The sequence below is a fragment of the Macrobrachium nipponense genome, chromosome 12 (genome assembly GCF_015104395.2).
Source record: "Macrobrachium nipponense isolate FS-2020 chromosome 12, ASM1510439v2, whole genome shotgun sequence".
In the NCBI taxonomy this organism is placed as follows: domain Eukaryota; kingdom Metazoa; phylum Arthropoda; class Malacostraca; order Decapoda; family Palaemonidae; genus Macrobrachium; species Macrobrachium nipponense.
Genome location: NC_087205.1, coordinates 24,954,914 through 24,973,850, shown reverse-complemented (window position 1 = coordinate 24,973,850; position 18,937 = coordinate 24,954,914). Strand labels below are relative to the sequence as shown.

The window sequence follows — 18,937 nt, the reverse complement described above, 5'->3', positions numbered from 1 at the left end:
TAGACGTGGCTGAGAGTTTCACACAGTATAATACGCTGTAATTTTTTTTTTTACTTGTACGCTGTACAGAAATCTCGATTGCGCCGAAGAAACTTCTGATCATTCGTTACTTATTTATTTTGATTGATCAGTTTTCTTTGACAGACAGCTTAAAACGACTTGACCCAATTTCCCCCCCCCCCCCAATAAATCCCCCAATGCAATGTAATAGAAAAACCCTAAGGAAACAACCTAATTATTGAAGAGGGAATAATCTATCTCAGCTCAGCTGAAACCCTTTGATTTCACTTATGGTCGTTTGTCTTTCTCTTAATTGCAAGTCTTACTGTTACTCAGATTCAAGTGATACATTCTCTAAAACATTCAGGATTTCATTCTGAAGGGAGAAAAGGCTATAGCTATTAGATTGCCATTTCGTGATGCTGGTAAAAAAAACGCCGTGATGTAAATCTATTTGATTTCGATAGAGATTTGCTGAGAAATGCTGCACGAAAAAGAAATAAGACTGGTTTTCGCAGCAAGCTTTTTGGGCGGGACTGGGGTGGGTGGTGTTTATTTGTTTTCATTTTTAGGTATTACAAAAACACTACCGTATTAAAGGACTATCAATTAATTAATGGTCTTTAAACTTGATTGTACATTAAAAATCACTCGTACTGTCTCTTCATGCCGGCAGAAAATTTGGTTGTATTCTTGGAGAATTCTAAACAAACTCCTCCCCCGCCCCCGCCAACCCTGAACAACAACCCCCCCCCCCCCCCCCTCCCCCCCCCCCACATCCAACCAGTTGATGGAAATACCGTAAACAGACTAACTCAAATCAAGCAATGTGATCAGTATCTTGGTATAAGGAAATGGAAGGAAATACTTGGGAATCCTCAATGAGGGCACACCAGTGATTAATAATCTCTATAGCAGAATTATTATGGAGTTCGTCATCATCTGCAAAGGAAACCGTAAAAACTTATTATCTAAAGAATTAAATCAGTCTGATTCTGTTGTTCTCGAGCGAATTCAATGCAAGTTCGCTCGACATGTTCATTAAATTTTGCAATAAATTATTTTAAAATTAATTAAGCGTAAAGCCGTTTACCGTTGAGTGACAAAAATAAATAAATACATAAAATGAAATAAAACAAGGCATTATATATCCGTTTTTTTTTTTTGCTTGAGACCGAAGATCTCCAGAATAAAAGTATTTATCCTCTTTCCAGAAGCAGAGCTTGCAAAAATTAGGAACATTTCCTGGACCATAAATATATTCATTTTGGAGATCTTCGGTCTCAAGCAAATAAAAGACGGCTATATAATTTCTTGTTTTCTATTTTATCATTTATTTATTTATTATTTATTTTTGTCAGTCAACGGTTAATGGCTTGAGGCTTTAGTTTTTTTATTTTTCATAAGGTATGTTCCTATCATAATATGGGTTATTTTTTCACATAGAAAAAAATTCTCACGGAACCTGACTGATTCGCTGTTCAACTCGGCAATTTTAGTAATCTAAAACCAACAATAACACAAAGATAAAATTGAAATAATTTCACGAACCAGAGAAAAGAGGCAGGCTCATTAATTATTTGTTGTAAGCCTTTTATTCGTGGCCGGATGCAACAGAGCAACTGCGTAATGCGATTTCATTGTAACGGAAATCTATTTATCATTAATTACGGAGTGATCAGTTTAGCTTTACTGGACAGCAATTACTGTACCGCAGGTTAGGATAATTACTATTATAATAGGTTGTATAACATTGTTTGGAATTGTTATGATTATTATTGCAAATAATAATAATAATAATAATAATATAATAATAATAATAATAATAATAAAATAATAAAAAATAATAATAATAATAATAAGTCTTGTTGAAAAGGATTGCTGCATCAGCTCCATTAATTTTGTATAGAGTCTTCTCTATTTTCCTTATTAAGGATTTCTCAATGTTGCTGAAACTGGCAAGCAACGTGCCAAAGGGGATCGTCAAATCCGGTGTAGTCATATTGAATTATCTTTATTACTGCTATATACATATTATTACTACTACAAGTTTCTCTCTCCCTGACGTTCCGCCCAGATCTGCCAGGGCATGGTCACAGCGATGGTTGCTGGAGGACTGAATCTTGGTTGTTGTTGTTGTTATTTTTTATTAAGCTGACCTTGTGTCAGCAGGCTCTTGCTCACAGAGCAGCCCGTAAACATGGTGGTTGTCCTTCGCTATATATCATGGTCGTGCGGGCGCTCACGGATGCTTAAGACACTCCTAGACTATCTGTACGAAGAGAGCCCCCTTCACCACCCACAAAGGACAGATGTTTCGTCAGAAAGACGGCGTGGCAATGGGGTCCCCCTTGGGCGTCCTCTTTGCCAACTTTTACATGGGTACCGTTAAAGAGCGGGTTTTTTCGCAGCACCGATGGAGAGAGTAAGTGTCCTGCGAGGTTCAAGACCACCACCGTCAGGGCCTTCGTGAGGAAGGCCTTAACTCACTGTTCAGCGTGGCAGGACACCCACGCAGAACTAGATCGAGCCTCACAAATGATGATTAACAACGGTTACTCCAAACAAAGCTGATCAACAGGGAGATAAGAACAGCTTTAAACAATGGTACATGGAGGACGAAGAGGATAAAAAGAATCCCCCCTCCGAGGATATTACTATTTTCTTACAAGTCTTCATGCACCACGGATACAAAGAAGAGGAGAGATGCCTCAAGAAGATTGTGGAAGAGAACGTCACCCCCGTGAGGAGGAAAGAGGCTCTCTCTTATAATCTATTATAAGAACAGGAGAACAAGAGACCTGGTTATGAGAAATAACCCCACCACGCCTGCAGGAGACCCCCTGAAGCAGAATGAACGTCGTCTACCGGTACACATGCCCTAATCCAGGATGTCCTGGAGTTTATATCGGCATGACAACGTTACGACTATCTAAGAGGATCTCCTGTCACGCCCAGACGGTGCCATCAAACACCACGCCCTCACCGCCACCAACAGCACTGTCGTGCGAGAGGACATCGTAAAAAACACGGAGATAATTGGAAGAGCCCCCCATCAGCGGACGCCCTACGCCTCCTTGAGGTTATTCATCCTTGAGCAAAAACCCTTCCTAAATACGACACAGGAACCCTTCCTGCTGCCCACATGTATAAGGAAGACCCAGCCCCCCTCCTCCAGATGATAACACCAGCGCCCAGGACGGGACCAATATCGAAGAGGTTGGAAGAAATACCAGGAGTTACGTCAACACGGTCGCAGCCAATGAAAACCCGGCTCCAGGTGACTCAATACACCTGAGAAGGTCAACGCGCCTCGAGAGTTTTCGACGCCTCACCAGCCAGCCAATGAAAAGTCGAGCACCCCTCCGGGTCCTGCAGGAGCATCCGTGAGCGCCCGCACGACCCCATGATATATTGTGAAGGACTCACCACCAAGAGGTTTTACGGGCTGCTCTGTGAGCAAGAGCCCGTGCTGACACAAGGTCAGACTTAATAAAAAATAACAACAACAACAACCAAGATTCAGTCCTCCAGCAACCATCGCTGTGACCATGCCCTGGCAGATCTGGGCGGAACGTCAGGGAGAGAGAAACTTTGTAGTAGTAATATATGTAATATAGCAGTAATAAAGATAATTCAATATGACTACACCGGATTTGACGATCCCCTTTGGCACGTTGCTTGCCAGTTTCAGCAACATTGAGAAATCCTTAATAAGGAAAATAGAGAAGACTCTATACAAAATTAATGGAGCTGATGCAGCAATCCTTTTCAACAAGACTTGTTTAAAAGAGGGTCTACTCCCAAGAAATAATAATAAAATAATAAAAATAATAATAATAATAATAATAATAATAATAATAATAATAATAATAATAATTAATAATTATTATTATTATTATTATTATTATTATTATTATTATTTATTCCTTGTTCTTTCTCACTCTGTTCATGCACTTCACGTTAAAATTAATTACACTAAATTACATTTACGTTGATGATGGCAGATCTGGAAGCAAAAGGAATGCATGGTTGAAAAATATAATCGGCGGTCACTTTGAACTAACGGATCCAGGGGGCGTGGCCCATAGTACGCCCAGGAAAAATAATGACAAATAATAATATTGAAGATTAGATAATAATAACATAAACCAGAACTCTAAAAATTTAAAGAAATCTATTATAGAAATAATAAAATTTTGATAATATGTATATATAATATATATATATATATATGTATGTATGTATGTATGTATACATATATTTATATATGTGTGTGTGTGTGTGTGTGTGAAAATTGGTGCCCCGCCCCCCCCCCCCCCCCCCACCCCCAAACCCCCCCAGAAATATTTTGGTCTGTCATTTTTCCAACAACATCTGTAAGACTGTTTAGTTTTGGTGTTTTATTTCACCAAATGTCACTGTTTATTTCAGCTGCTTGTGTCTCGAAGACTACAATTTTCTCTGTATGACGAATGAGTTTTATCAAGGTCCTTTAAATATACTGTATTTAAGGAACCTTGGAGTTTATCCATAGCGATGCATTCTTCTAAATGCTGCTTTAAAAACACCTGCATAAATCCTTTTGGACTTAAAAAAAATTAATACTTATTATCTTAAACATAATTGAATAAAATGATACTTTACGTTGTAGGACAGAGTAACATGCAAATACACACACACACACACACTCTCTCTCTCTCTTCCTTTCTCTCTCCGGCTTATTATTTCGTTAGTAAAATTTGACTAGCCAATGAAATGCATATATGGTACTGCGTCCTATTTTTACCGACGATGATACATCTGTGACCTCTCTCTCTCTCTCTCGCTCTCCATCTCGCTCCACTTCCTCTTGTCCTCTCTTCTCCCCATCTCTCCTCTCTCTCATCTCCTCTCTCTCTTCTCTCTCCCCTGTAATGGACTAGCAGTCCAAATGGCTAATGTATATCCAAAACCATATAAAAATGGAATTTGGAAGCTGGTGGAATAAATTGCTCACTAAAGACCAAATGGCAACTATCGGAATTCCCATAACAACGAAACGAAAAGGAAATACCTCAACTACCAACCACACTGGACTGAATATCTGAAAAGTGAAAGAGTGAAAGAAGTATTGTATATGAACGAAGAGCCGCTGGCGCAAATGGAAGAAAAATATTAGGTTCCAAACGAAGGCATCAAATTCACATTCGTATGAAAGTTCATCATCGTTTTCTCAGTCATATATAAAAATGAAAGACTCAGCTATATACAAATAACAGTTGGAATTTTTTACCTTGCTCGGGAGTAAGCCTATTAACTACTTTGTTGTTGTTGTTGGTGGTGGTGGTGGTGGTGGGGGGGGGCGGCCGGGTAGGAAAGGTCTATGGAGAGGAAAAAGGTCTGTAAAAGGTGTTTCGCGTTGAGTTAAAGATACAGGAATTTTAGGATGCGATATCTATGATTTATCTATTAGAATGAAAAGAGTATATAAAAATAATGGGCATGTTAAACAATACAGAACAATTATTTCTTATAAAATATAGCGTATTTACTTTAATTTTTGCTGGTGAAAACAAGGCTCTATTTGACCGTAGATTTCAGCACATTTCAATCGAGTAACCTGGAGGTTGGATCACCTCTGAGTAAGCTGGAGGTCTTATCGTGCCTTGTTCAGTTAACGAAAGCTTTCTGTAATATTATTCTAGTGCTATGATCTTTTTTAATGTATCACCAGAAATACACATCTCTAACCCCCCAATGAAATGTCCGAGAATCGAACTCGCGGTGGCGGTCAAAACCATACCGATCACGCCACTGAGGCGCTCACACACCCCGGTCACTTTATTCGACATGACCAAATCTAACGTGACTACTATAGTAGATTCACATCAACCGTGCATTTGATGTCTAAGCCAGTCCCTTACGACGCTCCTGATTGGCTGTTGATAATCCAGTAAACAGGGCTGGGAACTCTCAGTCTCTCAAGAGACGTCACATGGGTAGGATCTATGTTCCACCTCTCCTGAGGGATAAGTCTTTCAAAAGTATATTCCTTAAGAGAGGTGGAGCATACATCCTGCCTATGTGAACTCTCGAAAGACACTGAGAGTTTCCACCCCTGTGATCGGCTTATCAACAGCCCATCAGGAGCGTCGTAAGGGACTGGCCTAGACATCAGATGCACGGTTACCAGGTGTATTGAAAAGCCTCATGGCTGTTCAAAATTAAATAACCAACCAAAGCGTAAACCGTACTGGGCAACAACTTTTCCCCAGTAGTGTGTCAGCTGCAATGACCTCGCTCATGTTATCGACAGCCCTACCTCATCTGCAGAGTCATTAACTGCTGCTGGTCTATTTAGTACTTCAGCTCCAATAACAATCATGCCGACCCCGAATCGCAAGCGAGAATTGGGAGGGGAAATAATGCCACAGTCTTTCGCTCTGGTATTTTTTTAGGAGGAGACTTTCCACAAAAAACGGGCGGCCATCCACGTCACGTAACTCGCACTAAAATGTCATACAAATTTTTGTGTTAAATACTGTGGTGGTTATAAAGTTTTAACTAGAGCGCTTCGCTCGTCCGTTTCCTACTCGCCAATATTTGATTTGCAGTGGTTGGTATTTCACTTTATATTTGGATATGCTTTTGGGAAGCTGAGCTTATTTGTTAATGTCTTCGATGTAATGAGTGGCGACATTACACTGTACAATACGGGGATCCTCCGTTCTCTGTAAACAATACTGTATTCTTTTCTTCAAATAGTGTCGTATGCCATGTATTGTAATTTACTCAAGAAAGAACTAACAGACAATAAAGGACAAACCAGTGATAGATAATAACCCCTTCCCATCTCGACCCAACTGCATATGCCAGGCTTCATTATCTCGAGACATACTGCACTCAAGGGTAAATCATTCGAATTAGTTTCTCAGACTATAAATATGGCATTCTCTACATTCTTCCGTACTTCCGTAGCTCCTAAATCGGTGCCTCACTCCTGATTATTTTCAGAACCATTCTTGCTTAAATAAGTTTTTTTTTTTTTAGTTTTTTTTTTAAGTTCAGAAATAAATCGATTTAAAGAGAACTAGGAATATTCAGGGGCCCATAATGTTCGACGAAGATAATAGATCTAGCCCAGTGGTTCTTGAACTTATATGACCACGCCCCCTCTAAGAGTTGGTCCTTCTTTCACGCCCCCATTGAATCTAGAGTAAAGTTCCCGCCCAGACTTAAAGGAAAATAGAAAAAAAAGAGAGAGATAGGCGGGGACGTCAATAACGAGCCTAACTAGAGTAGTAGACTCTATAGGACAGTACCGTTATAAGGGCGATACTTTTACATTTTTTTTCGTAAACTTCTGAATATTTTTTTTATTTTTCCCTAGGGTTCGAGCCTCCTCTGGATATTGCTGACGTGATCCCCAGGTTAAGAACCACTGATCTACCCCAAAAATATCCTTTCTCCCTAAAAGTTTCATTCCTATAGTAGATTCACATCAAACCGTGCATTTGATGCCTAGCCAGTCCCCCTTTCAACGCTCCTAATTGGCTGTTGATAAGCCAATCACAGGGCTGGAAACTCTCAGCCTCTCTCGAGGAGCGGTGGAACATAGATCCCGGCTATGTGAACTCTCGAGAGAAACTGAGAGCATTCAGCCCTTCCTGTGAATTGGCTCTTCAGGATTCGGATTACCAGTTTGCCGCCGGTCTCTATGTCTAAAGCTGGAGAAATTTGAGTGAAAATCGACGGCTGACATTTTGCACAACGATGGTAACAAGTAGGCAAACCGAATTCAGACATAAGTTCTTTGTCGAAATCAGTAAACGAATACAAGAATGAGCCGTTCAATCATTTTTTTTTTTTTTACTCTCAATCATTTTTTTACATGCACAAGCGGCTTTCATTCCTCTTCTTTGCGAAAAAAAGTTCAAAATAAAGAAAAGTTTAGATACTCAAGGGAAATGAAATCTATTAAACAAAAGATTTTTATAAAAATATATATATATATATATATATATATATATATATATAAATATATATATATATATATATATATATGTCATATATATATATATATATATATATATATATATATATATATATATATATATATATATGCAATATAAAACAGGATCCACAGCAATATTCTTGTTGAATCAAGACGAACTATAATTGTAGAAAATCTATACAAAGTTTAGTGTTTCGTCCATCCTTCTTTGGGCTTGATCAAGTCCACCTAAACCTACATATATATATATATATATATATTATATATATATGTAGGTTTAGAGCTTTCGTCCATCCTTCTGTGGACTTGATCAAGCCCAAAGAAAGGATGGACGAAAACACTAAACTTTGTATAGATTTTCTACAATTATAGTTCGTCTTGATTCAACAAGAATATTGCTGTGGATCCTGTTTTATATTGCATATATATATATATATATATATATATATATATATATATATATATATATAATATGTATAGTATATATATATATATATATATATATATATATATATATATATATATATATATATATATATATATATATATATATATATATCTATATATATATAATATATATATATACAAGGTGTCCATAAAGTCCCAGTACCATTCTGGACAATAAATACTTGAAATGGTACTGGGACTTTATGGACACCCTAAATTATATATATATATATATATAATATATATATTATATATTATTTATATATATATATATATATATATATATATATATTGGTTTAAAATATAGCAGTGGTTAACAAATTTGTACTTTCACAATCGTTCCTGGTAACCTGTCCGCTCAGAAATCAGACGCAATCGTGACTGCTATATTGCTGGGGACTGAGGCGATAGCATTATTCCAATACACCTATCAAAACTCAAAACGAATGAAATCGGTATTAATAACTGTAGACAACAGCTCAGTACAGAATTGTGTCGTCAATTTTACATTTTCGTATTTGGGAAATCGGTAATGTCCACCGACATTTCTCATGCAACGAAGTACTTTTTTTTTTGGACGCGTGAGAAAAGGGGAAAGGACAAAAACCTTGCTCCATCCTACGTCGCTGTCACTCTGCTTGGGTGACAAGGCTGTCTTATGTATTATGGACGGACCAGGAGATGTCAAACGCTTGGGTTGTTGTTGTTGCAGTTGTTGTTAAAAGATACTCGACGGAATAAAAGAAAATCATTGGCTCACTCGAACGTCAGTTCTTCGATTTTGTGTGTGTATGTGTGTGTGTGTGTGTGTGTGTGTGTTTTAGACTGACGGGATAAGCATTTTTTTCGTTCCATAAAAGAATTAGGGAAAGAAAGGCTCATACCCTTTGAACACCATCGAGAATTAGTCTCTCTCTCTCTCTCTCCTCTCTCTCTCTCTCTCTCTCTCATCTCTCTCTCTCTCTTAAACTTCTCTTCAGATTAAAATGTACGTTTAGAAAGCCAATAGAACAACACAAGGTATTCGCGCAAGAGTTAAGAAAGACGTCAATCCTAACTGCGAAGGTTACTTATCACGGAGATTAAACCGACTTCCTTCCAAAATGAAAACTATGTAATAAATCAAGCTTATACATGTTTTCATTCTCCCCCCAAAAATCTCATGATTAAAATCAGTTTTGTAATATCCCTTATTCCATGTCAGCCAATACATTTTGTATGAAATTTTCTGTAAAACGATACACTCCAAAAGCTGTTTTTTTTTTTCTTTTTTTTTTTTTTTAGCCAGTCTTACTGGAAGTGTTAACAGTGATATAGTTCTGGTTAAGATACAGTATTTTGTTTCGTTAATTTTAGAAACCCACTGTGTCGTTATTTCTACAGTGGATGAGCTGTTTATGAAAATGAAAGTCCACGGAGAAGGCATAACAATTCACAATGAACAGCAGAGGATGGCATAAGATAATGAAAGTGATATAGCCAAAACTAATGATTAAACGTGAGCTGCCATACGACTAATCCCCCGTAGGTGGGGTAACACTTTCTGTTCACCTCATACGGTGCACTGTAAGCATTAATTAAGGTACTTTGCAGCGTGCCTTCGGTCCCTAAATGCATCGTCCCTTTTTGTTCCTTTTACTGTACCTCCTTTCACATTCTCTCTCTTCCATCTTACTTTCCTACGTTTCCTAGCAGTTGATTCATAGTGCAACTGCTTTGAGGTCTTCTCCTTTGATACAGCTTTCAGACCCTTTACTGTCAATTTCTGTTTTAGCGCTGAATGACCTCAAAGGTCCCAGTGTTTGGCTTTTTGGCCTACATTCTATATTCAATCAATCAATCAGTAACAAAATGCCAGTTGATGAATTATCAGATTAGTCGTACGACACCTCATATTTCATCATTATTATTGCCTATATCATATTCTATTGATTAAGATACCTCTCACTTTCGCGTATGAATGGAATTGAATTGAATATAAAATTTAGGCCAAAGGCCAAGCACTGGGACTTATGAGGTCATTCAGCGCTGAAATGGAAATTGCCAGTTAAAGGGTTCAAAGGTGAAACAGGAGGAAAATCTTGAAGTAGTTGGACTATGAATCATTTGTTAGGTTCGGGTGGAAAGTAAGACGGAAGACAGAGAATATGAAAGGAGGTACAGTAAAAGGAGCGAAAGGGGTTGCAGCTAGTGGCCTAAGGAAGGCACGCCGCAAAGAACCTTGAGTGATTCCTACAGTGCACCGCATGAAGTTCACTGACGGCACTACTCCCCAACGGAGATTTGTAACTGATAATGAAAACATAAATGAAATGGCAAGCAAGTGCAAAACGAGAAAAGAACATGGAGTGCCAATTATGCCTTATGCAATCATAGAATCACCAACACTATACCGACGTTTTATTGGGTGAACTTAACCTTACAGATATAATTCATGGTTTCCAAAGGCTATAAATATTCTTTCTGTATGCGTACTGAATCTGAGGGTACTTGGAAATATATATTCAAATATAATGCCGAGGCCCAAAGAATTCAAGGGTCTATTTGTTCAACTTGAAACACCATCTTCGTGAACAAACAATAATAAATTCCATCACAACTGTGGAACCAACGGCATCTCTCACTGGCATAAAAAGATTTCATCCATCATTCAGAATCTCAGCTTTCCCTTCTTAAAACGCTTCAGTTCTTTTTTATTTATTTTTCGTATTTTTCGACCGAAGTATTTCATCTGGCGTCTGAGCGAAAGAATGCTGGGAAATCCTCTTCTGCTGCAGCTTCCTTTGTAAATTCCCCTCTTTTCTCTGAGGTCAAGAAAACGGCTTCTGTTAGGTAGCAATTTGTGCTTTGTTCGCTGCCATAAAGAGTGAAATATTTTGCGAAAAGGCTATAAACGCTACGTAGCAGTCGCTCTGTTTATTCTTGCCTTCCTGGATTTCGCCTCCATTTCTGCCCTTTTCCAGTCAGGACGGTTTTAAATATATATATATATAAATATATATAATATATATATATATATATATATATATATATATATATATATATATATATATATATATATATATATATATCTATATATATTTATCGCGATCGTCATTAAACTTGCTTAGTTTTTTCTTAAGATGCTCTCGTCTGCTCTGATTCAAAAGATCTATTTATTCTTTCCCTTCAATATTTCTATTAAACACACGCACACATATGCATGCATACACTCATGTATGTGCATACATACAAACATACATATATATGCAATAAAAACAGCGTATCGTTGCTTCTAAGTAATCACTAGAAGGATCCACAGTAATACTCTTGTTTATCAAGACGAAATATTTCTACAAATATATTTCGCCTTGTTAAACAGGAATATTATTAAGGATACTTCTAGGGATACACACACACACACACACACACACACACACACCACACACACACACATATATATATATATATTATATATATATATATATATATATTATATATATATATATATCAAATATATAAATATATATTATTATATATATATAAATATATATAATATATTTTATTATATTTTATTAATATATAATATATATTAATTATTAATATTAATATATTATTATATATAATATATATATACTTATATACAATATATAAAAAATACATACACCCGAACCCTCATCACAGGTATTACACGACTGAATACTCTAAAGGCAACAGTGATCCCTTAACACTTACCAGTATTGCAGAAATCAGGACTAAGTTCATCAAAACATTGGTGTGGAGGTAATCTTGTAAGTAATTAAAATTAATCAAAGGGCATCACTCCATCAACAACTTTAAAAGTCTAAGTATTTCCCTGATTTCAGAAGTCTAAGTACTTCCCTAGTTCTAAGTCACTTCAAGTAAATTGAAGGAAAGCAAATCAATTACCACTCTATGTTTCTACCTAACATAAATATAATAAAATGTAAATATACTGGTTAGAAATGAAATACCTATAAAAATTTTTAAATAAAAAAATTTATTATTAAATTCAAAATTTATAAGTAAAATTCACAATATCAGGGAAAAAAATTACTGTTACTTGAAAACAAAGTAAAGTTTAATTAATTCTTGAATCAAATTTAGTAAAATTAAATCAAAATTAATTTATCACAAAATTCTAGAAAATTAATTCAATCAAAATTCAAAAGTGTTAGGCAATAATTGAAAATTTGAAATTAATTCACAAGTGCTAAACAATAATAAAAAACTTGAAAAGAATTCTAAGTAAATGCAAATTAATTCACAAGTGTTAAATTTGATTAAATGTACAATGTTTAAGCAATGAAAGTAACCAAGTCGATTAAATTGTGAATGCAAATGAAAATATAAAATAAAAAAGGCACACTTCAATAAGAAAAATGAACAAGTGCACAAACAATGGAACAAACACAAAACACAAAAATAAGCAATGTGTAAAAGTGTAAATCTTTTTCACTCAAAACATTGTAACCATCAGTTTTTACCAAACCTTTGTAACCATCTGTTATTAGTTAACCACTGTTCCTATCAGTTATTAGTTAACCACAGTTCCTATCCGTTATTAGTTATTAGTTGCAACTAATAAAAATATAACACACTTTACCTTTTTGGTATACCAATTTCTTTCTTTGCTGCAGGCTTGTTTCACTTTACCAAAAACAGGCGCAGTTACGAAACAATGTTTGTTCAGATTCCACAAAAAACACTAAATAACACTAAATAAACTCTAAGAAATATCAAATATGAAATCCTCAAGTTACAAGTGACCAATTTACGTTACGTTAACATAATCTCAAGGATGTCGCTGGAGAGAGATTGAGAGAGAGAGAGAGAGAGATGAGAGAGGAGAGAGAAGAATGTCAACGCCTCGCGGTTCTAGGATATAATTAATTCTCTTCCCTTGCGGAAACTGGACAGAGGAGATGACAAAACGTTTTGAGACAATAACTCTTCCACAAGCATCGAAATCTTACGTAATCTTACTCACAAAATGTGTAACTGCAGGTACAACGGCCCTTCTTAGACAAAGACATACACGTACAATAACGCCAGTCTGTTAAAAAAAAGACATGTATTCGTCTCGATCGACTGAAGCAGAAAGGTCTTATCTCATATGAAGACAGATTCTCAAAACACAAATGAAGATCTGAGCTCGCTTATCAAACGCGTTGACGGATTAGGAAAGCAAAAGATCTCGGAGACCCTCTAATCTCAAAGTGTTGACATAATAGGGAAACAATCATAGTTTCGAGCGGACAAAGAAAATCTCTCTTTCTTTACATTCTACGTTATATATATACATATATATTCTTTTACAATATGTTATGCGAAAATCTGAACATACATTTTAAAACATCCTATCTCTAAGCTACTCTAGGAATCTGAAAAATGTTGCCACAATTCTACATGGCATTTCAAAGACGGGAAATATGCATTTTGAAAGTAGCAATATATAATATATATATATATATATATATATATGTATATATATATATATATATATATATATATATATATATATATATATATATATATATATGAGAGAGAGAGAGAGAGAGAGAGAGAGAGAGAGAGAGAGAGATAACTAGTTTCCTGTCATCTCGAAAAAGAGAAATAATTTCCTGTGTTCGAGAGGAGCACTCCCTTTATTTTTGTCTACAACATCACAGCATAATCTCAATAACTTCCATTCTGATGGCAACAAAAGAAAAAATAAATAAATAAATGAACGTTTCCCGAACGTTTTTCGGTATGGCAAGATCATTCAGGTTTATTGCGTTAACTTGGTACTTAAAAAGGAGAGAAGGAAACTCCATAAAATTTGTTTTTCATCGCTGAAGCGAGCAATTGGCTGAGTTGTAATAATATAGGAGATTGGATGAGATGTATTTTATGCACCCCCCCCTCCCCCCCCCCCACACACACACATATATATATATATATATATATATATATATATATATATATATATATATATATATATATATATATAGAATATATATATTATATATAGTATATAATATATATATAATATATATATATATATATATATATATATTATATACATACATATACATACACATATACACACACACACTAAGCTAATCGCATTCATCCAACTGCTGTGGACAATATGAAAGAAGAAAGAAACAAAAGGAAACGAATGAAAATGGAACAATGAATTTCTTTCAACCAATAGTTACCTTACCTAACAACTCCCACCCACCCAGACGCTCGGCCACCCACTCCAACCCCACCCCGCACCCCCCTTACCCCGCCCGAAAAATGGTCCCCTTCCCTGGGGGAGACTTACTCATCGCGTCCAGCTCTTTCCAGGGCTACATATCATAAGCCTGGGATATAAAGTCCTTATCAAATTTATAGCTTTAGTAGGTGGATATAAGCTCCAATTCCGTCAACTTCGGTAGCTGTTTGTTATGCTCTCGCAGAAAACATTGACAAAATATGGAGCAATATTGGTTGATTTAGTACTATTATAATAAAGCCGCGTTAAATAATGAGTTCTATCTACCAGTTATGGAATGGTAATACGTAATATTACATATACATATACATATTCATATACATATACATACATATATATATATATATATATATATATATATATGATATATAAATATATAGAAATATATATATATATATATATATATATATATATGTATGTAATAATTACAGACCAATAAGTTCCTCGTTGGACGAGTGGATTTCGCGCTCGGCTGCCAATCCGGTGGTCCGAAGTTCGATGCTCGGCTCGATATAATGTGGTTCGGATCCCACAATAAGCTGTAGGTCGCGTTGCTAGCTGACCAATTGCTTCCTCGCTACGTAAAGATATCTAATCCTTCGGGCCAGCCCTAGGAGAGCTTTTAATCAGCTCATTGGTCTGGTAAAACTAAGATAAACTTTTTTTTTTTACAGAACAGTAAATAAACCCAAAGTCACTGTCTACAGCTATTGTTATTGGTTATCTATATTCAACAAGAGATCACATTAATTTGAAATAAGCCTCAAAGGCCACATCTGACAAAGAACACTTTCAGAGAACGTAATTCAATTAAGTCCCGAATGAGGAATAAATAAACTAATAACAAAATATGTATCTAGAAACATATAAATATTAACGTTCGCCAAAATCAATACAATCATTTAAACAAGGAAAACATGCGGTGCAATCGAGTTTTCTGTACAGCGTATAATGCTGTATAGAACCATCACCTGCGGCCGGTAGCGTTTCAGTTGTCCACCAGATGCGGGAGAGTAAAGGTATGTCCCGTGCCGCCGGAAAGTGCTGCCAGATGCACGATCCACGGCTAACTTTAATCTTAAATAGAATAAAAAAAACCACTGACGTTAGAGGGTTGCAATTCAGTATGTATGATGAGTGGAGGGTGGATGATCAAGATAGCAATTTGCAGCCCCTCTAGCCTAGTAGTTTTTTAGATTTGAGGGCGGGCAGACTAAAACTCTAGAGTAGAACTACCGCATTTCTTTTAAATATTGTAGTAGTATGCAAATGTTGACGATATGGGCAGCCAGTGACGTCATTTCAGATTTTTATTTGGGGGGGGGGGGGGGTGGGGGGGGGGGGCTGGTGGTAGTGGGTGGGGTAATATTTAGAACTACTATAGTAGATTCACATCAAGCGTGCATCTGATGTCTAGGCCAGTCCCTCACGACGCTCCTGATTGGCTGTTGATAAGCCAATCACAGGGCTGGAAATTCTCAGTCTCTCTCGAGAGTTCACATAGGTAGGATGTAAGTTCCACCTCTCCTGAGGGGTACTTTTGAAAGGCGTTATCCCTCAGGAGAGGTCGAACATACATCCTGCCTATGTGAACTCTCGAGAGAGACTGCGAGTCTCCAGTCCTGTGATTGGCTTATCAACAGCCAATTAGGAGGCGTCATAAAGGACGGGCATAGACATCAAATGCACGGCTGATGTGAATCTACTATAGTACGGGTGGGGGGCGAGAGCAAAGCGAAGCTTATTAGCTGGAAGTGAGCTGGGATTTTCTAGGTAGACAGAAGCCTCCAAATGTAGGCTGAAGACAGCAGGACCTTGAATGTGAGATATATTGAAGGAAATAGTATTTTGTTTCGAAACTGTTTCACGTCATATTTCTCTTTTGTGAAAATACTGTTAAGTCAAGAGAATAAGGTGTTGTCCCTTCAAATTCTTTATTTGTTGTCAAGATTTCACCAATAATCTCGTTTGTTATTGTACCCATTCAAACGGTATGAATAAAAAAGGAAGGTTTAATATTCAAAATATTTCCTGTTTTATGTATACCATATTTTTTTTTGGGGGGGAGAGGGGAGGGGTAGTTAAATTTATCCTTTAACTATGATACATCATTCTTTTCACTTTAAAACTAGTTCATCGCGACAAGAAAAACACATTGACAGTTAAAACCTTCAAACGTTTCCGTATGTAAAAATGGCAAATTCTTAATCTATATGAGTTACACTTTATAATATTGATATCTGTAGGAATTAATATTGTGATTTATAAAGACGTCCCAGAAGAAACTCTTGACACAAAATGCCACTTCAGGGAATGAAAAATCCTTTTTGCATATTTATATAGTATTTCACAGTCGACATGTCATCATTTTTTTCTACGCATTGAAGAAAGTGTACAGAAACTTGAATAGATATCGCATATATATATATATATATATGTAAGACATAGGGTTTTGATTAATTATGTATTGTTCGTGCATTCTCTGTAACCTGTGGAATGTGGAGGACAGTGCAGAGTAACGACCTGAGAGTAGCTGATGAATGAGTTTCTAGGGGATGGCGTGAGATAAAAAATGCTTAGTTCGTCGAGTCAATGTACGACAGTTTATGAACTCTTCCCAAAGTGCCTTTGTGAAACTAGATGCAGCTAGAACCGCGAGGCGTTGTCGAAGTGTGCATTCGTATGTGCGTGTGCGCCTCTTCTATTCATAATGCCAAGATTATGGGAAGACTTGCACAGACATTCGAGGAGGAAGGCGAAGCCATGATGGCAGATGCCAAAGTGTTTTTATTTATCAGTGAGTGATATTCCGGTTGGGAATGGGTAAGTGTTACCTTTACTTTAGCCAAAGGGGTGGCTTGTTTGATATCTTGTAAGATGTTCCATTTTATTAACTTTGTCTTTAAACTTGTGTGTGTACTTACCAGAATGTGTTCTGTATCTTTGGCAGATGGTTCTGGATTTCTGTGGGACAGAGTTCCCAGGGAAAGGTGTGACCTTTTGGGTGACTTGACAATGAGTTGTTTTAAGTTAGTCTGTAAGACTGGATTACTTAGTTAATCGACTTAGTTACTGTAAATAAACGTTATGTTATGATGCAACTCTCTCATTTTCATTACCTGTTAGAATGGAGAGAAAGAGGTGGAGAGAGAGAGAGAGAGAGAGAGAGAGAGAGAGAGATGTGGGGGTCTGCCTTCCGTTTCGTGTCCACGCTTACCGTATGAAATACATGGAGGTTTTCCCACGTAATAGTGGTGGGATAATTCCCCCATATTAATAGTGGTGTCAGCGGTTAAAAAGGGGATATGAAAGTTTTCTTGCTTTTCTATGCCTAGGAACGCCAATGAAGAGATGGTTGGCCAGTTAGAAGATAAAAGGGGTAGAGAAAATGTCCGTCCGTGAGATGGGGGGATGAGGAAAGATTTTCTATTAGGGTCATCAAATTTGCTCGTACCAAGATTCTTCAGGGTGGGAGTCGTGAGACAAGCAACTCAGTCTAGTTTGTAAGTGAGTGTTGCTAGTGGTCATCTCACCGGTCGCGTTTGTATTGTGCCGACGAGATTTACGCGTTTTTACGAAGAATTTCGAGTTCTTTTTTTCCCATTATGGAGTGGTGAGTGTTAAAGAACTATTGTTTATCAAAAAGGAGAGGGTTTTGTTTAAATATTTCAGGGTTATGGGATTGGTTCAAGAGGTCAAAACAATTTTTTCTTTCCCCATAGTGAAGTGTTTTCTTTATTTGCACGTGTTTATAATAGACGTATGCATTCGTCTTTGTTTAAAACATAGGAGTGTATTTTTCTATGCATGGGAACTGTGCTTATATAAGCAGATTTGGCTTAGTGACACAGAGCGGCACAATTTTAAGGGCTCAGCATATTTCTGCAGAGAGGCGCCTTGCATTGCGAGGGTGTACGGGCATCCCTTGGGAGGGTAGTTGCATGGGTACCACTAGCCTCACTCGAGAGATAGTGCAGGGGATGGGCACTTGTGTATACCTTGGGTAGGGGTCCTCAGACACTATTCAAGGGGAGATTGGGGGGGGGATACTACTGGGTATGCCTCGGGGGATTGTCTTTGTCTGCTGCGGCGACTGAGGGGTTGTTCTCAGGGGGGGAGAAATTTTTTTGTCTCAGTGTGGGTGAACTTCCCCCTTTTCCTTTTTTTTTTCTTAGTGTTGGAGATGGATTTGGCCTTGACATTGAATGCTAAGATATCAGCTGATT

The 18,937-nt window shown here is 36.9% G+C and overlaps 1 long non-coding RNA gene across 1 annotated transcript; it reads left to right on the top strand.

Moving 5' to 3' along the window:
• The first annotated feature begins 17,292 nt into the window (after positions 1-17,292).
• Positions 17,293-17,807, top strand: LOC135224970 (uncharacterized). Its single transcript, XR_010316852.1, has 2 exons — positions 17,293-17,534; positions 17,662-17,807. It is a non-coding gene; the product is annotated as an uncharacterized LOC135224970 (long non-coding RNA).
• Positions 17,808-18,937: the final 1,130 nt, after the last annotated feature.